At 37.0% G+C, this 25,550-nt stretch overlaps 2 protein-coding genes across 3 annotated transcripts in view; one reads left to right on the top strand and one right to left on the bottom strand.

The window, feature by feature from the left end:
• The window catches only part of hdac9b (histone deacetylase 9b), a 98,568-nt gene that overhangs the window by 64,486 nt on the left and 8,532 nt on the right, over positions 1 to 25,550 (bottom strand). The window lies entirely within an intron of this gene.
• gtf3c6 (general transcription factor IIIC, polypeptide 6, alpha) overlaps positions 17,114 to 25,550 on the top strand; it is a 1,355,101-nt gene continuing 1,346,664 nt past the window's right edge. Inside the window, exons 1-2 of the mRNA XM_079837554.1 lie at positions 17,114 to 17,576; positions 20,389 to 21,241. The gene's annotated coding sequence lies outside the window, so the exon portion shown is untranslated. The remainder of the gene's footprint in view (positions 17,577 to 20,388; positions 21,242 to 25,550) is intronic.

Genomic DNA, 25,550 nt, shown 5'->3' with positions numbered 1-25,550 from the left:
GTGAAGTGTAATTCGAGAGCTGTTAGGTCGCGCCCTCTGGTGTCTAGCACGCAGAGTTGCACCTGCTCATGTGACTTGAAGACCAAAAATCAAATAATGGCCGCACACAGGATTAACACAAATCACAATTACTTTTTTAGACCACGTCGGATCTTTTCGTGCTATATTGGCACAAACAAATTGGCAGGATTCATTCGCTGCACAAGAAAATGTGGATACAGGAATAAACATCTGCTTACGTCACATTTAAAAGAACTCCAATAGACATTTATCAAACTGGCTGACGGTCAGTCAGCATTTATGAGTCAAATGTTTTAGGTCTCCGATTTGGGTAGCTAATCCAATGTTAAACCAGGAGTTATCGTTTATCTTAACGATTTAATATTATATTAGGCCTATTATTGAAAAGAGGAAACTCGCTCTAATTCAATCTTCCGCTTGAAAGAAGATTTCTTCGTTCAAGTCAAGCGGGATAAAACAATATTACGCATGTACGGACTGTACAGAGATTTCTTTATCTCTGCAGGACATCTAATATTGCTAAATTAGCATCTGTTAATATGCTTAAGCTGAGCTCGGCGTTGTGCCTAGTCAGTGAGTGAGTTCGCTTTGAGCGATTTGTCTCACAGTTCGAACAAACGAACGAAAACGCGCGTGCATAATATTAATACCCAAAAATACACATGAATATGAATATTAATATTGCTCACAAAAACAAAGTTTGAGACTGCCACAATAATTCTCCACCACTGTAGCAACAATGAGTTTTGGGGAATAATTAACTCAAATGGTATTAATATTCATGAGTCTATGAATATTATTTGCTTGTTGTACAGACAAAATTTACGTATTACGGAACCTTTAATCATTTAAAAGTAACCTTTATCCAAATTGATTTCTTCATCAATTATCAATCTTACAAACCTTAAGAAACATTGATCTGTTTGATCAGGACAAATAATATCTCTTATGTTTGTACGATCTGCACTACTGAAGTAGTACTACATGAAAATCAAGCTTAAATGGGTAGCTTAGATCTTACGCTTCAGTGACTTCGAATTTGTGAGCAAAACAATACAGATTCAATTTAATGCAATCATTGGGTTTTAATAAAACAACTACAGTTTACAAAGCTACGATTCATACGGGGAAATATGCATATATATGTAGGAGAAAACAAACAATATGGTACAAACAAGGAAACATGAAACTTAACGAGTAATAAAAAGGGAAGAAGAATTAACAAGAGAGAGAGAGAGAGAGAGAGAGAGAGAGAGACAGAGAGGGAGAGACAGCTTCAGTCTTTTCCCAAGAGCCCACAAGAAATTCATATAAATTCATAATTCAGACAACGTTTTTCAAGCAGTTTGATTGTGAAATAGAATACTTGCATTACTACGGCTTCTTGTGTAAGTGTCTGAGTTCGAATCGTCGGGGAAGTTCGCTAAGGATTTGTGAGTCCCAGGTGAGTTTCTTTGAAGTTTAGGAAAGTCGCTCCAGAAGTCTGCCGGTTTCTCTCTCCGTGGAGGCCTTCTCTCAGGGTTGGGAAGACCAGGGCTGGTCTTCCCTTCCATGGCGAAATGCCAAGAGGTCCGTTCCTTGTGGTGGCGAGAATGCAAAGAGCTGACGGTCGGTTCCAGTTTTTATAGAGGGGAAGGCCGACGCCTTCAACGCTCAACGCTCTTGCGGCTACATGATGTGGTTTGGATCTAATCAGCGTAACACACAGGCCCTTTGTTTAAGCATGATTTGATTAGACAAGTCACGAGGGCTGTGAGGTGTTCAGACTTTGGTCTATCCTGCCACATGACTGATTGAATCATTACTGTTACAGTGCATAAAGTGTGCTATTTGGGACGGACAGGGCTGTAATTATCCCCGAGCTTCCCACAGTCTTGAGGAGCTGTTCATGTCCAGCTTTTAACTGGGAAACTCATATTTATGATAAATCCAATCATGAAGGCAGCATTACTGACAGTCTGTCTGGAACTCCCAAACACAGACAAGCGAACTGATTCCAGTGCTACTGAATGCTGCACAGCCAATCAAATTAAGGACAAGAATAACTGTTATAAAGTGTACTTTTTGTTGTTGTTTAGTTTTAGTTAGATACAGCAGTGGGTTTTCTATTTCAGCTTGGTAGGTAGGATGTCCCAACCCGCTCTAACAGAAAAACATAGCTATTTTACAAGGTGGCCATTTTGTATGAATTCGTATAATGTGACTTGTATGAGAATGAACATTTTTAGACAAAAAGTAAGCATGAAGGTCTACCTCCTTACTCAACCCCTAAACATAACCCCCACTGAGACGCAAGCATAAAAGTATGAAAATCTACAAATTCAATTTGATGAATTCATACAAATTAGTCACCAAGTCTTACAGTATCTGACATGTGAAGACGGTTCGATAACAGAAACTACTTTTTTCACCTCAGTTTTATTTTTAGTTTACACTAATAACCTACGGCAATAATATTGTGACTTACTGCAAAAGAACAGGGTAAAATATTCCATGTGCAAATATGTTTGTTTACCTATATGTGCTGTTTATGCATGGCTACGTATTTGCTCCCCTCAGAGTTTCATCATAATTGTTTGTGGCATTATCAGCGGGAAGTACTCGTTTCAGATTGCCGCTGGCAGGGGAGCCCGGTGCTGTAGGTGTACCTGGAAACAAACGAGAAATCTCTGTTCTCCCCTGGGTCCCGGCTCATTTGGGGCAACACACCTCACAGACATACTGGCAACATTTCAGGTTCACGCTCACACACTTGCATCAGCTCTCCTTCCCTCCTCCCACCTTTTCCTGAGGTTTTCCCTCCTCTGCTCACTGCCATTTCGTCCTTCACTAAGACCTGCTCTATCTCTTTCCATGTGAATTTGTCACTTCAGCCCATCTCCAACCTGATACAGCCACTTGGTCGAGCATGTAGAAGCCCAAAGGCATCAAGGCTGTTGACTGGAGGTCCAAACCCAATTAGCATCTCCATCTGGCTGTATTCTAGGGGCATGTTTCCGCTCCGTCTGATGATTTAGGCGCTGTGGCTTTATTAGGTTACTCAGTCTAGCCTCCGCTGGTATTTCCTGCAGGACATTTAGGTTGAGAGTGAGAGCACTTTGCGGCTTGATCAGATAATGTGCAGAAAGTGCTTCTTCTGTTTACTTCATAAATTTCAGTGGAAGTGTCTAATCATAAAGCAAGAAAGAAACCCTATTGACACACATAGGCCATTGTCAAGGGACACCGTGTACTCATTTTTTTTAAGGGATAGTTGGCCAAAAAGCATGTTGTTCTAAACATCTATGACTTTCTTTCTTCTGCAGAACACAAAATAAGATATTTTGAAGGATGTTTTCCATATACAATGAAAGTCAATGGGCCACTGACGTTCGTTATATGGACAAAAATACTCAAAATGTCCTTTTTGATGTTCCACATAAAAGAAAAGGCAGGTTTGGAACAACATGTTTGACAGAATTTTCCGTTTTAAAGGGTTGGTTAACCCAAAAATGAAAATAGTGTAATTTATTACTCACCCTCATGCCGTTCCACACCCGTAAGACCTCCGTTCATCTTCGGAACACAAATTAAGATCGATCAGAAGATCCATTAATGTAGTAAAAACATATTTAAATCAGTTCATGTGAGTACAGTGGTTCAATATTAATATTATAATATTTTTGGTGTGCCAAAAAAAACAAAAAACGACTTATATAATGATAACCGATTTCAAAACACTGCTTCGTGAAGCTTTGGAGCGTATCGAATCAGTGTATCGATTCAGCGGTTCGGAGCACCAAAGTCACGTGATTTCAGCAGTTTGGCGGTTTCACACGCGATCCGAATCATGATTTGACTCGCTGATTCAATACGCTCCGAAGCTTCATGAAGCAGTGTTTTGAAATCGGTTATCACTATATAAGTTGTTATTTCGTTTTTTTTGCACACCAAAAATATTCTTGTCGCTTTATAATATTAATATTGAACCACTGTACTCACATGGAATGATTTAAATATGTTTTTAGTACATTAATAGATCTTCAGAGAGGAAATGTCATTGCTGGCTATGCAGGCCTCACTGAGCCTTCAGATTTCAACAAAAATATCTTAATTTGTGTTCCGAAGATTAACAGAGGTCTTACGGGTGTGGAACGGTATGAGGGTGAGTAATAAATAACATTATTTAAATTTTTGAACTAACCCTTTAAAGGAAATTATATGTGGAAGGTATGACTCAGCTGAACCAAATTTAGGTGGAATAGAATGGGCGGTTACTGCCACATCACTTTAGAAAAACACCTTTTTACCAACAATAATCATGCAACCTAATTATTGAAGATATGAATCGTTTTTTTGGAAGTCAAAATCCACTTGCCCCCAGAGACATGATGATTCTGGCCATTGTCAACAATGCGTTTTGGTTTGTGAGAAAACTAGATCATTATACAGGTAAAAAGGCTGTTTCTCCAACGGCCATTTAAACGTTACAGTGCATTCTAATTCTAAAACATATAAATGAGAAAATCTCAATCAAATAAATCTAAATTTTTTGAGGGCCCTTCCGAGGCTGCTTGCGCTATTATGATCAACTCCCATTGAGATGAATGGGAATGGTGACAGGTTATCTTCCTAAAGGGAACATTTTGTTACACAATTTTGTTTTGCTTAAATTATGTGTTCAGTAGACTTCAGATGGTAAAAAATAGTATTTCTACCACTTGAACATTTTATTTTCAACAGTTTTGAAGAATATTCTATGTAGATTATTTTAGATCCCCATTATATATTCTTTCCCCCCTGATGAACGCTGCCATTTGCAGCAGTGATGACATCAGACATTTTTCCTCATCCCACTTCTATTGGTATTCTCTGTGCATTTGCCTGTCTCTGAAGAGGCTTCGCTGTCTGTCCTTTCAGTGCTGTATTGATAAGCTCTATAAATAGACATGTTGCTGTGCATGTCGCTGGGAGGGAAGGGACAGTTCACTGAAATCCTCCTGATCAATCAGACCATGACTGCTGGAGCTTATTGATTTACCTCAAAATAACAGTCTGGCTAGATAGAGTTTAACACAACCACAGTGTCTGTCACTGACCTTTAACCTGCTGCAGCCTACATCCTGAACGCACCTCAGCCCTTTCATTGGAAATATGTCACTACCACCAACCTTATAAACCATGCGGTTGTCACCTAAATGGCACACATTAATATTGAAATAATGGCACTTAAATGTTAATGTTTTTGTACATCATATGCTTTTTTATTGTTTTGTTTTGTTTACAATATGGGGCGCAAAGCAGAAACTATCACAAACAAACTTAGTTTTTTTACGTTAATTAAGTAAAAAAAAATATTTATGTACATAAATATGTGATTATAATATAATATATAATTAATATAATATAATATAATATAATATAATATAATATAATATAATATAATATAATATAATATAATATAATATAATATAATATAATTCATTTAATTCATATAATATAATAATATAATATAATATAACATAATATACAGGGGTTTTCTTACAAACACAAAAAGCTGTAATAGACAGTTTGGAAAATGATAATATAGCTAATAAAATTAATTAATTAATTAAATTAAATAAATAGGGTCTTTGTTGCCTACAGACGCAAGAAGCTGGGATAGACAGTTTGGACAATGATAATATAGCTAATAAAAAATGTATACTAAAATAAAATAAAATAAAATAAAGGTTGCCTACAGAAGCAAGAAGCTGGGATCGACAGTTTGGAAAATTATAATATAATAAAATAAAATAAAACATAACATAACATAACATAACATAACATAACATAACATAACATAACATAACATAACATAACATAACATAACATAACATAACATAACTTAACATAACAACCTACAGGGTCTTTCTTGCCCATATAGGCGCAAGAAGCTGGGATAGTTTGGAAAATTATAATATAATAAAATATAATTAATATAATATAATAAAATATAATATAATATAACATAATATACAGGGGTTTTCTTACAGATGCAAAAAAAAACCTGGAATAGACAGTTTGGAAAATGATAATATAGCTAATAAAATAAATAAATAAAAAAATAAAAAATAAAATAAAGAAGCTGGGAAAGACAGTTTGGACAATGATAATAAAATATAATTAATATAATAAAATATAATTAATATAATATAATATAATTAATATAATATAATTAATATAATATAATATAATATAATATAATATAATATAATATAATATAATATAATATAATATAATATAATATAATATAATATAATATAATATAATATAATATAATAATATAATATAATATAACATAATATAATATAATAATACTGTATATAGCATAATATAGCTAATAAAATATATAAATAAATTAAATAAAATAAATAGGGTCTTTCTTGCCTACAGACGCAAGAAGCTGGGATAGACAGTTTGGACAATGATAATATAGCTAATAAAATACATAAATAAATTAAATTAAATAAATAGGGTCTTTCTTGCCTAGAGACGCAAGAAGCTGGGATAGACAGTTTGGACAATGATAATATAGCTAATAAAATACATAAATAAATTAAATTAAATAAATAGGGTCTTTCTTGCCTAGAGACGCAAAAAGCTGGGATACACAGTTTGGAAAATGATAATATAGCTAATAAAAAATAAATACTAAAATAAAATAAAATAAAATAAAGGGTGCCTACAGAAGCAAGAAGCTGGGATAGACAGTTTGGAAAATTATAATATAATAAAATATAATAAATATAATTAATATAATATAATATAATATAATTAATATAATATAATATAATATAATATAATATAATATAATATAATATAATATAATATAATATAATATAATATAATATAATATAATATAATATAATATAATATAATATAATAATACTGTATATAGCATGAACTGAGAACAAATCTGTGAACTGGTTGCCACATGCCTCAGTGATTAGAGATCAGAGATCACAACACAATAGTGGAATACTGAGGCACCTCGCTGAGTTAATCTGAGGTTTTATCTCACTATAATCTCAACATCTCAATCCGTCTCTCTGGAAACACATTCAATGTCCTCAAAGCACAAATATACACTATAACGTGCAAGGAGACCTTCAATGCACAGTCACACACAGCCTTCAATGTCCTCTTTTTCCCCTGCCTTTAACAATCCAGATAAACCATTACCTATTTAGGTATGTTACTATTTTGGGGATATTATCTGCTTTACAACATAATTGCTCAGTCTAGAAATTGTTTTAATAGTCATTATTTTGCTTGGCTCGAGTCTCCCTGTGTAACACGAAATCTCCTTAATGAAATCAATGGACAAAAAGCAAAAACAATGAAGACGTCAAAGGAACTTCACTTTCTGAACTCCATTTTTAGAAACTCACCATATACAGTAGCACGAGTCCAATAAAAGTAACTGATCTGAGGACACTTCTTACATACTAGCTTATGTTTCATTTTACTCAGTAAATCAGATTCTACCTCTGCATTTAGGGAAAAGCTCTCAGGAAAACTCAGTTCAGCATTGATCAAAACTGATCCCGTCTCAGTATATGCGCAAAAGGTTGGAGAAAAACAGGAAATTATACATTGCAACAAAGGAAAAGGTAGATTTCCTTGACTGCTATTGTCTTGGATGTTGCTACTTACGCCATTGTGACTTTCCATGACCAGGGTGAATCGGGTTTCCTATAGAGAAATGTCCCAGAGAGAAGTATACAGCACAATGAACAAAACAGATGACAAAATTTTCCTGTTTTTCTTTTCTTTTCTTTTTCTCAGAGAAGAATAAATGACATTCTCGAAGGAGGGTGACTCATGTTTGCTTGACAGCAGAGTGAAAATTTAGCTTTTTCAGAATGAAAGTCTTTTTAAATAAACCAGAATAAACCAAAGTGAAAAGTTCTCTTTGTACACTATCTCTGGCCTTAAAACTGAGCTAAGACCTCTTTTTGCTCAATTTAACTTTTTTCCTTTTCTTTTTTTTTTGTTTGTTGTAATATAGGCCACAATATTAAATTGTATTTTGTATAAAACAACAACAATAATAATAATAATAATAATAATAATAATAATAATAATACAATGGGAGAATCTTAACAATATTAATATTATATAAATATACAAATATTACAATATTACAAGCATACAAGTGCATACTCTGACATACAAGTGCAAAAATGAGCTCCTTTTTCCAGCTTATTAATGGTTAAATACACTCAAAAATGTCTCAATGCCCATCTTGGTGAGTTTTAACGTTAACACAGTCGTAACCAACTCACAGGAACAGTGTTTGGGATCCATGCGTGCGTCAGGTCTTAAAGGGACTGAAGTTATTTATTATTCAAACTACAAAAAGACAAACGATCACTTACGAGCACAAATATTCTGAATGCCTTCGGCAGAATTCAAATGAGCCATTATAATCTAGATTAATTCCAAGATTACAGTGAGATTAATCTAGATTAAAAAAAATGTATCTATGCCCACCACTAATATATATATATAGGTGTGGTATATAAAATTATTATCAAACTGCTCTCCGCCCAAAGTTTTTTGGAATACAGGCCACTTGAATATATTGTATTAATATTATATTGTAGTTATTGTATTATTTTATAATATACTAGTCTATAGTATAGTACAATTTTAATTTCTACTAACAATGCATGTAATAATAATAATAAAAGTATACTATATTGTGTACAATAATATTTTGACATTCAATTTATTATTATTATTACTAACAATAATAATTGAACTGTGGAATATTGTTGTACAATATTAATATAATTAATATCTTAAAACAGATATTTACAGTTTTGCATATAATAATAATGTTAATAATAATAAAATAATACTATATTGTGTATATTAATATTTTGCCATTTAATGTATTATTATTATTAACAAAAATAATTGAACTCTAGAATATTGTTGTACAATATGAATATAATTAATATCTAAAAACAGATATTTCGTTTTCATTTGTATTAACAATGCATGTAATAATAACATTAAAAGTATACTATATTGTGTATAATAATATTTTGCCATTACATTTATTATTATTATTATTAACAATAATAATTGAACTGTAGAATATTGTTGTACAATATTAATATAGGCAAATTAATATTTAAAAACATTAATATTAGTTTGATCGGTTTCAGAGTGGTTCAGGTCACTTGCTGTTCTTCATGAACATTTGTCAATTTGTCCTGGTTCTGAATACAGTGTTTGGAATGTGTATTAACTGTGAATCTGAATAATCATTATACTTTTAAAAATGACTCTACAGGGAACATTTCTCTTTCTCTAAATCTCTTCAAACTCTTTTGCCTTTCTCTCTTTTCTCTCGTTTCTCTTTTCTCGTTATCCCTGTGATGCTGTGTGGGAGTAGCGGGTCTTCATTATTAATTGTCAGAGGAGCTCCCAGAAGCCTGTTATGAGGAGTGGGATACAGATCAGAGGGCACATCAGGTCAGCCCACACATTTGGCCAGAAGCTCACAGTGCCATAACCTCCCACAGAATGATTCTAGAGAGCACATTTACCCCATCCCTTTTTTGCATAATTTATTCTTCTTGATCCCTCTTTTCTCTCCCTTCACAAAAGGCTCAACACAAATAAAGAATATCTTAAGTACTGTTATAAAGCACACAATTGCACAGCACAATAAAAATTGCTACCTAATCCTGAGATAAGACAATTATACATACCATATGGTACATACATCTAAAAGTCTTCACAGTAATATAGTAATAGAATTTGTAATATAGGCTAAATAGTCCAATCATGTAAAAATGAATGACAATAAAATATTTGGAAAGTTGAGTCACCTTAATAAATATATGGATGTTTTTGCATTACATAAAAAAATACCAAACCAAATGGCATCTGCAAACAAATGTAGAGTCTTCACAGAGATAACGTCACTTTTCTGAGCGATTTTTGAAATGATTTTAAATCAAGTGATGAGGTTATTTTAACTAGCGTATAAAAGCATTTATATTTCTTTCAACTTTCATTGGTTTTATATTGTATTATATAATATAGACTGGGGATATGGAAGTTTGTTTCTGCAACGGAAAAAAACCTTTTCAAAGATAATTGCGACTTTATCTCCCAATTCTGACTTTATAACTCACAATTCTGACTTTAAATCTCGCAATTCTGACTTTATAACTCCAATATCTGACTTCTTTTCTCAGAATTGTGAGATATAAACTTGTAATTGTGTTGTAAAGTCAGAATTGCGTGGTATAAAGTCAGAATTGCAAGATAAAAAGTGAGTATTGCGAGTTACAAAGTCAGAATTGCGAGATATAAAGTCAGAATTGCGTGTTATAAAGTCAGAATTGCGAGTTATAAAGTCAGAATTGCGAGATATAAAGTCAGAATTGCATGATATAAAGTCAGAAATGCGAGTTATAAAGTCAGAATTGCGAGTTATAAAGTCAGAACTGCGAGATATAAAGTCTGAATTGCGAGATATAAAGTCTGAATTGCGTGTTATAAAGTCAGAATTGCGTGTTATAAAGTCAGAATTGCGAGATATAAAGTCAGAATTGCGTAATATAAAGTCAGAATTGCGAGTTATAAAGTCAGAATTGCGAGATATAAAGTCAGAATTGCGTGATATAAAGTCAGAATTGCATAATATAAAGTCAGAATTGCGAGATATAAAGTCAGAATTGCGAGTTATAAAAAAAGAATTGCGAGATATAAAGTCAGAATTGCGAGATATAAAGTCAGAATTGCGAGACATAAAGTCAGGATTGCGTGTTATAAAGTCAGAATTGCGAGATATAAAGTCTGAATTGCGAGATATAAAGTCTGAATTGCAAGATATAAAGTCAGAATTTCAAGTTATGAAGTCAGAATTGCAAGATATAGTCTGAATTGTGAAATATAAAGTCAGAATTGCGTAATATAAAGTCAGAATTGCGAGTTATAAAGTAAGAATTGCGTGTTATAAAGTCAGAATTGCGAGTTATAAAGTTAGAATTGCAAGATATAAAGTCAGAATTGCGAGATATAAAGTCTGAATTGCGAGATATAAAGTCAGAATTGCGTGTTATAAAGTCAGAATTGCGAGATATAAAGTCAGAATTGCGAGATATAAAGTCAGAATTGCGTGTTATAAAGTCAGAATTGCGAGATATAAAGTCTGAATTGCGAGATATAAAGTAAGAATTGCATGTAATAAAGTCAGAATTGCGAGTTATAAAGTTAGAATTGCAAGATATAAAGTCAGAATTGCGAGTTATAAAGTCTGAATTGCGAGATATAAAGTCAGAATTGCGTGTTATAAAGTTAGAATTGTGAGATATAACGTCAGAATTGCGAGATATAAAGTCAGAATTGCGAGATATAAAGTCAGAATTGCGGGATATAAAGTCAGAATTGCGTGATATTAAGTCTGAATTGTGAGATATAAAGTCAGAATTGCGAGATATAAAGTCAGGATTGCGTGTTATAAAGTCAGAATTGCGAGTTATAAAGTTAGAATTTGCGAGTTATAAAGTCAGAATTGTGAGATATAAAGTCTGAATTGCAAGATATAAAGTGAATTGTGAGATATAAAGTCAGAATTGTGAGATATAAAGTCAGAATTGCGAGATATAAAGTCAGAATTGCGAGTTATAAAGTCAGAATTGCGAGTTATAAAGTCAGAATTGCGAGATATAAAGTCTGAATTGCGAGATATAAAGTCTGAATTGCGTTATAAAGTCAGAATTGCGTGTTATAAAGTCAGAATTGCGAGATATAAAGTCAGAATTGCGTGTTATAAAGTTAGAATTGCGAGTTATAAAGTCAGAATTGCAAGATATAAAGTCTGAATTGCAAGATATAAAGTCTGAATTGCGAGATATAAAGTCAGAATTGCGAGTTATAAAGTCAGAATTGCGAGATATAAAGTCTGAATTGCGAGATATAAAGTCTGAATTGCGTTATAAAGTCAGAATTGCGAGTTATAAAGTCAGAATTGTGAGATATAAAGTCAGAATTGCGTGTTATAAAGTCAGAATTGCGTGTTATAAAGTCAGAATTGCGTGTTATAAAGTCAGAATTGCGAGATATAAAGTCAGAATTGCGTAATATAAAGTCAGAATTGCGAGATATAAAGTCAGAATTGCGTGATATAAAGTCAGAATAGCGTGATAAAAAGTCAGAATTGCGAGATATAAAGTCAGAATTGTGAGTTATAACGTCAGAATTGTGAGTTATAAAGTCAGAATTGCGAGTTATAAAGTCAGAATTGCGAGATATAAAGTCTGAATTGCGAGATATAAAGTCAGAATTGCGTGTTATAAAGTCAGAATTGCGAGTTATAAAGTTAGAATTGCGAGTTATAAAGTCAGAATTGTGAGATATAAAGTCTGAATTGCAAGATATAAATTGAATTATGAGATATAAAGTCAGAATTGCGAGATATAAAGTCAGAATTGCGAGTTATAAAGTCAGAATTGCGAGTTATAAAGTCTGAATTGCGAGATATAAAGTCTGAATTGCGTTATAAAGTCAGAATTGCGTGTTATAAAGTCAGAATTGCGAGATATAAAGTCAGAATTGCGTGTTATAAAGTTAGAATTGCGAGTTATAAAGTCAGAATTGCGAGATATAAAGTCTGAATTGCAAGATATAAAGTCTGAATTGCGAGATATAAAGTCAGAATTGCGAGTTATAAAGTCAGAATTGCGAGATATAATGTCTGAATTGCGAGATATAAAGTCTGAATTGCGTTATAAAGTCAGAATTGCGAGTTATAAAGTCAGAATTGTGAGATATAAAGTCAGAATTGCGTGTTATAAAGTCAGAATTGCGTGTTATAAAGTCAGAATTGCGAGATATAAAGTCAGAATTGCGTAATATAAAGTCAGAATTGCGAGATATAAAGTCAGAATTGCGTGATATAAAGTCAGAATTGCGAGATATAAAGTCAGAATTGCGAGATATAAAGTCAGAATTGTGAGTTATAACGTCAGAATTGTGAGTTATAAAGTCAGAACTGCAAGATATAAAGTCAGAATTGCGTGTTATAAAGTCAGAATTGTGGGATATAAAGTCAGAATTGTGAGTTATAAAGTCAGAACTGCAAGATATAAAGTCAGAATTGCGTGTTATAAAGTCAGAATTGCGTGTTATAACGTCAGAATTGCGAGATATAAAGTCAGAATTGCATAATATAAAGTCAGAATTGTGAGTTATAAAGTCAGAATTGCGAGATATGAAGTCAGAATTGCGAGATATAAAGTCAGAATTGCGAGTTATAAAGTCAGAATTGCGTGTTATAAAGTCAGAATTGCGAGATATAAAGTCAGAATTGCATAATATAAAGTCAGAATTGCTTAATATAAAGTCAGAATTGCGTGATATAAAGTCAGAATTGCGAGATATAAAGTCAGAATTGCGAGATATAAAGTCAGAATTGCAAGATATAAAGTCAGAATTGCGAGATATAAAGTCAGGATTGTGAGTTATAAAGTCAGAATTGCGAGATATAAAGTCAGAATTGCGAGATATAAAGTCAGAATTGCAAGTTATAAAGTCAGAATTGCGTGTTATAAAGTCAGAATTGCGAGATATAAAGTCAGAATTGCATAATATAAAGTCAGAATTGCTTAATATAAAGTCAGAATTGCGTGATATAAAGTCAGAATTGCGAGATATAAAGTCAGAATTGCGAGATATAAAGTCAGAATTGCGAGATATAAAGTCAGAATTGCGAGATATAAAGTCAGGATTGTGAGTTATAAAGTCAGAATTGCGAGATATAAAGTCAGAATTGCGAGATATAAAGTCAGAATTGTGAGTTATAAAGTCAGAACTGCGAGTTATAAAGTCAGAATTGCGAGATATAAAGTCAGAATTGTGAGTTATAAAGTCAGAACTGCAAGATATAAAGTCAGAATTGTGAGTTATAAAGTCAGAATTGCGAGATATAAAGTCAGAATTGTGAGTTATAAAGTCAGAATTGCGAGATATAAAGTCAGAATTGCGAGATATAAAGTCAGAATTGTGAGATATAAAGTCAGAATTGTGAGTTATAAAGTCAGAATTGCGAGATATAAAGTCAGAATTGCGAGATATAAAGTCAGAATTGCGAGATATAAAGTCAGAATTGTGAGTTATAAAGTCAGAACTGCAAGATATAAAGTCAGAATTGCAAGTTATTAAGTCAGAATTGTAAGTTATAAAGTCAGAATTTTTTTTTTTTACATTCAAACATGAAAATCTATTCTAGTAAAAACAAAATCAAGAAACGTCCAAATAATTTTGGGGCCACTTTATATTTAGAATTTTGGTCGGAAAAAGTCATTTAAATAAAAAAAAAAACTTTAATGATTAAATCTTGCTTTTTTTGTTTTACTGCCATCTCAATTCACCATTTACAAAAGGAAGTGAGCGTTTATGCATAGACACAGTCACGCATATGCGCCACATGCTGTGTTTAGGAGTGGTTTCAGAGAGCCTAACCGCTCCTTTCATCCCAGATCTAGTTCCGCCCTGGTCTTTCCAACTAAACCACTGCAATGTCAGCCACACTAACAAGCTGTAAACCTCTCATCTTTGTTCTCTCTCTCTTGCTCTCTTTTAGACAGAAGTGGTGAAAAAAGCAACAGTCTCCACTGAGGTAACTATGAGATTTGTTGACTTTGCACTACAAACAGAATCAAAAAGATGCAGCTGCAGAAGCAAACATGACATCAGAGCCACTAGCTGCATCCCTGGCCAGAAGGACTGTGGCAAGGCTTAAAATAGAAACTCCATCGCCTTTATCAGCCTTATCATCAAGCTGCAGATGACAAGAGAAAAAGAAAAACAGAAGACTAAGAGAAATGGAAAGACTTTATTATAGCCTACCTGTTGCAAAGATTTACTGTAAAATACATGCGAACAGTGCCACAAACTCCTCTAGAAAACATACTATAAATGACTACTATAAAAATTATAAATATAAAATGTACTAAAATAAAAATGCAAATATAAAAGACCATGTATAGATCAGACAGACAAATTAAGATTAACAAAGTAAAAGACAAAGCAAGTTAATCGAGGAATGTTTTAGCAACGCAAAATTCAGCCAATCAGAAGATATTACATGTTTAAATTATGAAGTATAGGATTTTGGACCAATGAAATGTCAAAATAGAAGCCAAACTAATGACAAAATGTGTGTCCTACTGGCATGACACCTTCCAGAATGATTCCCTGGTCCCTATTTTAACAATCTGAGCGCATGGTCTGAAGCTCATGGCGCAGGTGCACTTAGGGTGAGTCTGAATCCACTGAATCCAGTTTAACGACGGAAAAAATGGTCGGTGTGCCAGGCACATGGTCCAAAAGGGTTGTATCTAGTCTCTTAATGAGTCATGGGTGTGTTTTGGGTGTAACGTGCAGTAAAACAGTCTCATCTCCCATTCCTTTAAAAGCCAGTGGCACTTGCAGGCGGATTCGCTATTTACATGGAGGAATTTGCAAGCGGAAAGACTAAGCTTCTCCAGAGAGGATTTCTTTTATTTTTAATATTGAAAAATGTTTGTGTGCGCGTCCCTGTGTGTGTAACAAGCATAGTGTAAGTGCGTTGTGCACGCGCCTATAGACCCTTTTTGCGCCGACGTCACAATTACGTCACAGCGTTAGCTGGAAAAACTGGAGGCGGCCAATACAAACCAGCACAGAGTCGGAGCTCAAAATGTCATCTTTTTTTGTGATTTTGGGTGCCAGAATCGACGGAGTACAGGCTCCAAATTGAAATTTTACCGCATACCTGCTACTACTGACAGACAAAAAAAACGACGACAGCTGTGGTTAAACGCAATAAAACGAGCAGACTGGAGTGAGTGTGTGTGCAGGCGCTGCCTAGGCAGAACTTCGGATCGTACGACACAAAACTCATCTGTTAAATCTGTGCATTTTAAGTCTTATACGTGTCCATTTAGCACATATTTATAGGCATCTAACAATCTAAACTATGCACATTCATGTTTTCACCATGAAGTAGCCTAAACTGAGAAATTTAGATATTTAATGTGAATTTTACAAAAAATGATGCTATTTTAAATAAACCTGTATATAAATATCATTACTAATTTCGGAAAATACATTTAAAAAATGCCCTTTATCCCCTTAAAACTGCACAAATGTAGAGTAAAAACCTCACGCTATTAAAAAAGTGATATGTGTTTATAAAAAACTGACAGGATACCCAGAACAGCTGCTTGCATAAATTTTAAGGTAAAAATAAGCATTTGCCTATTCCGCCTATGCCGCGGGCCGGACCTGGGTGTAATGGCTCAAGCGGAGGTATTGCTGTCAGATCGTCCATCCATTGAGTGAACGTGTACGGGGTCGGTCAATCTGGTTCCGTCCGTTAAAGTTAACTTTTTAAAATGACAGTAACGGTCCCGAACAGAGAGTGACCTTACATATTCAGATACAATAACTCCAGTCATTGTTTATAAACAAGCTCACTTAAAAAAATCGTGCTGGCTAGCGTTAGTGAAGCGATCAGGGGAATCGTTCTGCCTCCAGCTGCCTCCAGCCCACAAAAAAACGTCACAATGTTTACTAACTGAAAAATGGTTTATATAGGCACACATTACTAACATGCCCTTTAAATAACACAAAAATACTGCGCTATTGACTTTAGACCAGGTTGTTGTTGGTCAATGGCACAGTCGATTTAATTTGCCTCAAAATAGCAACGCACCAACAATGTGCCTGGACATACCTCGTTTTCAGACCAGCACACCCATGGGCAAACAGATGGGCTCGAGTGCATTTGCTATTTAAAGGTCCCATGGCATGAAATTTTCATTTTATGAGGTTTTTCAACATTAATATGAGTTCCCCTAACCTGAATATTGTCCCCAAGTGGATAGAAATGTTGATCGGTGTAAACCCGAGTTCTGGCTGTCTTTCTCTGCCTTTGAGAAAATGACAGGCCAGACGAGCCAATCCTGAAGTCTCCTGGTTTGACGTCCAAGCAGGAGCGGTTTCCTCCCTTTCCCCCGCCCAGAGAATCTGTCACACCCATGCAAACGCTCAAGAGATCATTGCGTGTGAACGAGTGAACGCTCGCAGTTTCTCAGTGTTTGGATGTACAAATGAAAACAGAAGTCTTTTTTCAGTTCCTTCTGATCTGTGATCAGTGATTTCTGATGTGTAGCTAATTATTTATTATTCGTGCACACACTGCGGCTTCTCTCTCTCCCGACAGAACGGTGTTTTCGTGTTTTCTATCTTGTGAGTCAGTGTTTTTGTACGTCCTCGTCGCGTCTATCGGTTCTAAAATGTGCATACAGTCATGAGTTTATGCTCAACATCTTTAGAGATAAACCTCACACACGCCGAAGCTCGGGCTGCACTGGCCGGTGGCCTTCTACATCCCCGACCCCCAGTACTGCATCTGGCCCACAGCGGAGGCACCAAACGCGGCGTGAGATTAAGCAGAAGGGGGGTAAGCGTGAGCATATCCGGGCTAGCCAGCTTTCCCCACAATAAACTGGATTACATTCGTGGAGTGACACAGTTGCAACATTTAACTATCATTTGCCGGCCTTTCTACCTGCCGAGGGAGTTTTCCTCGGTCATCACCACTGCCGTTTATATTCCACCACAAGCAGACACGGGGCTGGCTTTATCTGCCCTCCATGATGTGACCAGCGGCTTCATAAACAAACACCCCGACGCTGCTTTCATCGTCGCGGGTGATTTTAACAAAGCAAACCTAAAGAAAGTATTGCCAAACTTTCACCAGCATGTCTCCTGTCCCACACGAGGAGCAAACACACTGGATCATTGCTACTCTCCGTTTAAGAACGCCTACAAAGCTCGTTCACAGCCAGCTTTTGGCAAATCGGACCATGCCGCCATTTTCCTCACACCGGAATATAAACAAAGGCTCGTTCAAGAGCCCCCGGTGAGGAGGGAAGTCAAACGCTGGTCATCCCATTCAGAGATCACGCTACAGCCAGGCAGCTCTTGATGACGTCGACTGGGACATGTTCCGCGCGAGTTCTGAAGACGTCAGCGAGTTCACAGAAGTGGCGCTCTGCTTTATTAACACACTGACAGAGCAAGCCACACAAACATTAACTATAACGTCCTTCCCTAATCAGAAACCGTGGGTGGACAGTTCAATTCGCACTGCAGTAAACTCGCGCACCACCGCTTACAATGCCGGTCTCCTAACGGGGGATATGAGGGAGTACAAAGCTTCATGTTACGCCCTCCAGCGCGCCGTTAAAGCCGCAAAACTCCGCTATAAAGACAGAGTGGAATCTCATTTCCAACTCAACGACTCCCGGCGGATGTGGCAGGGACTGAGATCCATCTGTGCTTTTGGAACTAAATCCTCTGCAGAGGTGAGAGCTGATCCGTTACTGGTGAACGAGTTAAACTCTTTCTACGCTCGCTTTGATGGTAATCGCGGCAGCGCGACTCCGGCGAGTGACGCGTCAGAGAGAGTCCCTCAGAGCAGCAACGGTCACGTGATCTCTGTCTCGGAGGACGAGGTTCGGAGGGCACTCAAACGTGTGGATGTCAGGAAAGCTGCTGGGCCGGATGGTATTTCAGGTCGTGTTCTGCGGTCCTGTGCTGATCAGCTCGCAGGGCTCTTTACATCCATATTCAACGAGTCCCTTGCTACATCTGTTGTCCCCACCTCCTTCAAACGATCCTCCATCATCCCTGTACCTAAGATCAGTAAACCCTCTTGCTTAAATGACTATCGTCCAGTGGCTCTCACATCTTTAGTCATGAAGGTCTTTGAGAGACTCATTAAAAACAACATTTGCTCCTCCATTCCTGACACTTTGGACCCTCTTCAGTTTGCCTATCGTCCCAATAGATCGACTGAAGATGCCATTTCTCACGTCCTTCACTCCTGCCTCACTCACATCGACAGCAAAAGTGGGAACTATGTCAGGTTGCTATTTATTGACTATAGCTCAGCCTTTAACACCATAGTTCCCATTAAGCTAACACACAAACTCCTGGATCTAGGCCTGAATTCTTCTCTCTGCCTCTGGATTGAAGATTTCCTCACTGGCAGACCCCAGGCGGTGAAAGTAGGCCAGTTCACCTCCACCTCCATCACCCTGAGTGTTGGAGCTCCACAGGGCTGTGTGCTGAGTCCCCTGCTCTACTCTCTCTACACCCATGACTGTTTGTCCACACACAGCTCCACCTCGATCATCAAGTTTGCTGATGATACTGTTGTCCTGGGTCTCATCTCCAACAACAATGAGACGGCATACTTGGACGAAGTGGAGCAACTGACATCATGGTGCCAGGACAACTGTCTCTCTCTGAATGTTAACAAGACCAAAGAACTGATTGTGGACTTCAGGAAGAGACAGCATCGGTCATACTCCCCTCTCATGATCAGCGGGACACCGGTAGAGAGAGTGAGCAGCTTCAAATACCTGGGTGTGAACATCTCCGAGGATCTGACCTGGACTACACACATCCAGACACAGGTGAAAAAAGCCAGGCAAAGACTGTACCACCTGCGCCAGCTGAGGAAATTCAGGGTTTCACCAGCCATCCTGAAAACTTTCTATCGAGGGGCGATAGAAAGTGTCCTGACTCAGTGCATCACAGCGTGGTACGGGAACAGCACCAGTCACGACTGCAAAGCCCTGCAAAGAGTGGTGCGCTTATCCGAGCGCATCTCAGGCTCAGCTCTCCCGTCTCTGCAGGACATCTACACCAAACGCTGCAGAGGTAGAGCTACCAAAATCATCAGAGACATTAATCACCCTGCAAACTCTCACTTCACCCTGCTGCCATCTGGTAAGCGCTTCCGTAGCCTGATGGCAAAGACTGAAAGACTCAGGAGGAGTTTCTTCCCCCAGGCCATCAGACTCCTGAACTCAGTCACGTGACTTCACTTCACCCCGCACACGCATAAACATACGGTTTTTTAACATTAACATCCACATACTGCAATTGCACTGCACTTTACTTTCCTATTGTTACTGCGTAACAACCTGTAATAAACCTAGCACATTATACTTCTTTATATATACATATATATATATTTTATGTTAACCACTTATTTTTAAGTCTACAGTTTATCTCACTTATCATATCCACATATTTTTTATATTTTTATTTATCTTATTTCCTATTTTTATCTTTTACTTGATTTATTTATAATTCTACTTATGTTAATACTTTTTATTCTAATTTTATTCTATTTCTATTTTAATTTCTTGTAACTGTTATTTGCACTGTCCATGGAGCGGACCTGTTTACATTTCACTGCCAGTTGTATATTGTGTATATAACTGTGTATGTGACAAATAAAACTCTTGAAAAAAGGATTACTGCTGTTGTGTCTTTGTTTGCGCTGTGTACTCAACGCGCGTCACTGACGCTTTTATTTTATTTTAAAAATAATGCTATTATCAACACTTACTTTTAACTCGTTCATCTCGACAGCTGTAATGGTACTTTGCATGTGTTACAAAGTTGGTAATAATGATGTAGACGGACTCGGTGTGACTGGGACTCAAACACAATAAACTCGCGCTGACTGACAGCGCTCTCATAACTCAGTAGTTACTATAAATAACTTTGTTAGCAATCGCTGAGCTCCGTCTCTGGTACATTAGTGATGTCCGGTTCGCGAACAATCTTTCTTTTGAACCAGTTCTTTTTAGTGAACCGAATCAGTTCACCAAATCGGACTGAATCGTTCTAAACGGTTCGTGTCTCCAGTCAGCGCTGATCCATAATTTACTAAAGTTACTAACTTTCTGACATGAGTGACAGTCCCTCCGACTAGAAATAGACTAATAACCTGAAGTATATGCTGTAACTACTACAGTTCAGACATGCTGAGAACTGATGTGAAGTGAACTCAGGTCCATCCGTCTCTCTGGCAGCAGCTCGTGCCTGCTCGTGCCTCGTTAAACCACGCCCCCTCCGCTCATTTAAAATGCAAAGATGTCAGCCAATCACAACAGTGGGCGTTTTTACTGAAGTCTCACAGCAGACACGCCTCTTGAAGCAGGGCATTCAGCCACAGGGCAAACAGCAGTATAGAAAAAATGCCTTTTATTTCTAAATTATGACATTTTATGATGTAAAAGTCATACTAACAATAGAAGTACACCTCAGGAAACATTATAAAATAATAGAAAAATGCCATGCCATGGGACCTTTAAACAATGTGGTGCTGGATGTGAAAATGATAACTGCGTCGGGCTGAAACTAGCAAAAACACTTGCGTCGTCGTGCCTGGCGTCGCATTGCGCTGGGTGTATGATAGGGCCATTTGATAGGGTGTATTAGTGATGGGGATTTTTGCAATAGTTACTCTATCCTCAGGTTACATTGCTACACCAGTAGGTCGTTATAAGCAAGTCACTGAATCATTCATTCAACTAATTCATTCAAAACATGGATTCATTTAGGACCAAAACAAGTAACTGCAATTTTAAGTGTGTTTGAATCATCCACTTAACCGATTCATTCCAAAAATGGTAGCTGCACCCAAAATCGCATACTGTCTTTGAAGGTACTTGTCTCAAACTGCTCTGACACGGTTGAAGATCCAACTGCAGCTTTATTGGGACAATCCAGAATCGTAATCCATATAACAGTCAAAACGTCAAACACACGGGCAAACAATCCAAACGAGCAACAGGGCAAGCCAGAAAACAGGAAGAGAATATAGAAAGTAAATAAATAATACCCTCCACTTACACAGCAAAATGCTAAAATAATCCTACAAATACAATTAAATCAATTCATCAGTGTATGATGATGATACAATATGCAAATAAAATGTATCGATAGTACAGCCATCACACAATGAATTACAGTTCATCAGTCTTACCACTTCTGCAAAAAAGCTATTATAACGCTGCACAACCTCTTTCCTGAATGGAGATCATTTTCTGGGTGGGCAAGGACCCTCATAATACAAGTTGCCCTTCTTCTGCATCTGACAAAAAAAACTTGCTGGCTAGCGGGCTAGCTGGTTAGTGAAGCGATCAGGGGAATCGTTCTGCCTCCAGCATAGCTCCGCCCACAAAAAAATGTCACAATGTTTACTAACTGACACGGGTCTGGCATTTGTGGACGCAGGGGGCTGATAATGAATGATACAAGTGACAGCTGTAAGGAGTGAGTCATTGCATCACTCACTCAAGCAATTCATTTAAAAACACTGATTCATTCAGTAATGCTACCAACTGTGAGTTACTCATAGAGCAGCGGTTATTTCTGCCGTGGCTTTTTTTGGAGCTTCATTGGCACAGCACAAATAGACAAAGAAACCATCAATATTGTGTCTAAAATGATCACTTTTAAACGGTGTATAAATGTAATGTTGGTTTAAATATCAGCGTCACTAATTTGGCTGTACAAATTGACTGCAATTGTTTCGACTGACTGTGAATTGTGCTTTTTCTATAAAGGATATGTATTGTAAAAAGCACTATACAAATAAATGTCACAACCACCAGCTGGAGTGCCCATGATCTCCACCAGAGGGCACTCCTCCTGCATCCTTTGCTATCAGATCATGAACTTCATTTCCCATAACCCATTGCCTGGACTCTATATGCTTGATTACTTCCAGATGTGTGTCATTATCCTGTCAAGCTCTGCCTATGGCCCTGTCCCAAATGGCACCCTAAACCCTCACAGTCTTCCTCTGAGTCCGCACTTTCACGACGTAATGCCGCTTTGACGGCCGGGAAGAAGTCCGCTGCGTAGCTCGCACCAGTGCAGGCTCAGCAGAAGTGCGCATCAAGGGCGCATATCGACCTCAAAGGGGCGCTCGTGAGCACCCTTCTGAGACCTAAAATGACAAATGGGACACCCTGCGGTCTTGTGGACTTAACGGACACGCGCACGCAGCGGCCATTGTAAGTCCACAAGACCTATATATATATAGCCTATATATGCCCTGTGTTTTCACTCACTCTTTGTGAAGTCTTGTTTGTGTTACGCTGCAATCCTGAGGGCTCTCGTCCTGGTTTTCCTGTGTTTTTTTGTTTTTGTTTAGTTTTTTTTACCCTCTGCCTCCTGAATTTGCTTGTGTTTATTAGAGACGCAGTAGATTATTGTTGAAAGTGTAAAAAAGTTATAGAAGTTTACTGTAAAACAAATGTACTGTATTAAACAATTATGCAAAATATATACAGCTCTGGAAAAAATTAAGAGACCACTTAACCCTCAGAGCCCGACGGCATCGCCCACGACGTCACACGGCACCTCCGATAAATATCTATATTATTTCATGAAACTTTTATCGATTTTCTTACCGTTTTTTCCAGCAGAAAGCTAACGAGCTAGCCATCACGGGGGTGTCTTTGGTGTCTTTGTAGCCTTTACAGAAGGTTTTCTATCCAGCCTGGAACATGTGCATCTTTTTGGAGTTGTTCAGCAATAAATCAAAACGCTTACATCCAAGATATATCCACTTGATGTCCATAATTTATAAATTTTCCGTCATTTTTGCCGCTAGCGCGATGCTAGCTGCCATTTTGGAAGAGGGTTTGACCAATGACAGGCTGATCCGTCATCCACGTAGGTGTGCGTCATTACGCATGAACCACAGCTCTGTTATTGTGGATAGAGAGAGACGCACGGCTAGTAGTGAGGAGAGAGAGAGAGAGAGAGAGAGAGAGAGAGAGAGAGAGAGAGAGAGAGGCGCTGCAGTTTTTTAGTAGTTTTGTGGAGAAAGTTTGAGGAAAAAGTTTGAGGAGAAGTTCCTGATAGGAACTGTTTTGAGGCTTGGCACCAGTAAATATCCAAAATCCAAAGAGGCCAAAAGCGACTGGACTTTTTTTGGAAAAATGTAAATAGTTTTGGTTCTGTATAAGTTATCATGTTTATTCCTGAGTTCCAGGACTCCAAAGACTTGAACAAACTGTTTTCCAGAGGAAATATGCTTAGCTTTTATTTATTTGTGTGTGTTTTCAATAAATATTTGAGTGATTCAATTTCCGTTTTATGTTTTCATTTGTCTTTATGGTCCCATAACTTTTTTACATTCAGGTGACATCAATGCAACACAAATATACTGACAGTGCAACTTACAAAAAGAAAAAAAAAGAGGTGTGTCAATTGTCTGTGCACAACAGGGTTGATGTTTTACAAGCTTTTTTAGTAAATAACACCAGGCGGAAAATTAATTGTAAAAATACCCTTAGGTCTTAAAGGGTTAACATTGAGAAATCAATTTTGTCGTTTGCATTGTTTTCTATGGAACCTTGTTTCCGCCGCAGAATTAAAAAAAAATGTAATTGCGCTTATTTGTCTCGCAATTCTGACTTTTTTTCTCACAATTGCGACTTCACGCAATTGAGAAAAAAGTCTTCCCCCTCAGAATTGGACTTTATATCTCGCAATTCTGACTTTATATCTCAGAATTCGGAGAAAAAAAGTCAGAAATGCCGGATGTAAACACAATTGTGAGAAAGTCGCAATTATCTTTTAAAATGTTTTATTCTTCACCTGAGCATCAGGGCAGTACATTACAAAATTGTTGAATTGATTGTGTGACATTGAGGAAAGGATGGGAAAATTGCTTGTCACTGAAATTGTATCAGACCGTACCATATTAGAACATGGACAATATACAGAAGCCTCCTGTCAATCACACATATCTGAGGTATTTTGCTGTCCTGCTTTAGACACCAAACAGAGGCACCACTTTGTGTGACTAAAGCATGTGGAAACCTAAAGCAACTTCACATTTCTCATTTCACGCCTTTCTATCCACCGCTATCCCATAACTCACCAGGACGGCTCAAGGGAGGGGCAAAGCAGGTGCACTGCACATGAAAGGCCCGAACAAAGGGCCGTCCAATCACAGAGCGTGGTGACCTGGGCCCCGAGGATGATGGGACCTGGTCAATGTCACCCTGAAATGTCTGTTACTGCTATCAGGGTCAAAACAAGTATGTGAGGTAATGGGAATCACAGATCTCACACTGAGATGGAATGCAGTCGGTCGCACCTGTCTTGTTGATAAGCGCTAACATTCCATCCGTGTTGTTTACAAGGAGTAAAGTTTTGCTATAACATCTTGCTACAACACATTACAAAGGGCTCAGCAAAGACTTTTTTTGTTTATTTTGTTATTGCAGTTAATTTCAATATTTCAAGTCTTTTTGGAGAGAGGTTCAGATTATTAGCTGGAGATGAGAGTAGGCGTAGTAAATTAGGCCTGCCCTAAAATAACTCAACCTTCAATGTCGGAGGCATTTTATGACCCTCCAGAGAGTGAAAGAATTAGTTCTCTTTCCTTTAGACTTCTCTTGCCCTCAGCCTAACAGACAGTCCTGTAATAATTAATTACACTCATTATTACTCAATGTGTCCGTCCTCACTGTAAGCAGAGATATTCCCCCAAAGTCAAGGTTTTTAAAATGTTATAAGCTATCATCTATCTCCATTTACTTTAAATGTATGTGCCCTCAGTAAGTCACAACAGAAAATCATTAATGGGCACATGCGCATAC

This window comes from Gobio gobio (assembly GCF_949357685.1).
Source record: "Gobio gobio genome assembly, chromosome: 15".
Taxonomy (NCBI): domain Eukaryota; kingdom Metazoa; phylum Chordata; class Actinopteri; order Cypriniformes; family Gobionidae; genus Gobio; species Gobio gobio.
The sequence above is the reverse complement of the archived record's forward strand: the minus strand, read 5'-3'. Positions and strand labels throughout refer to the sequence as shown.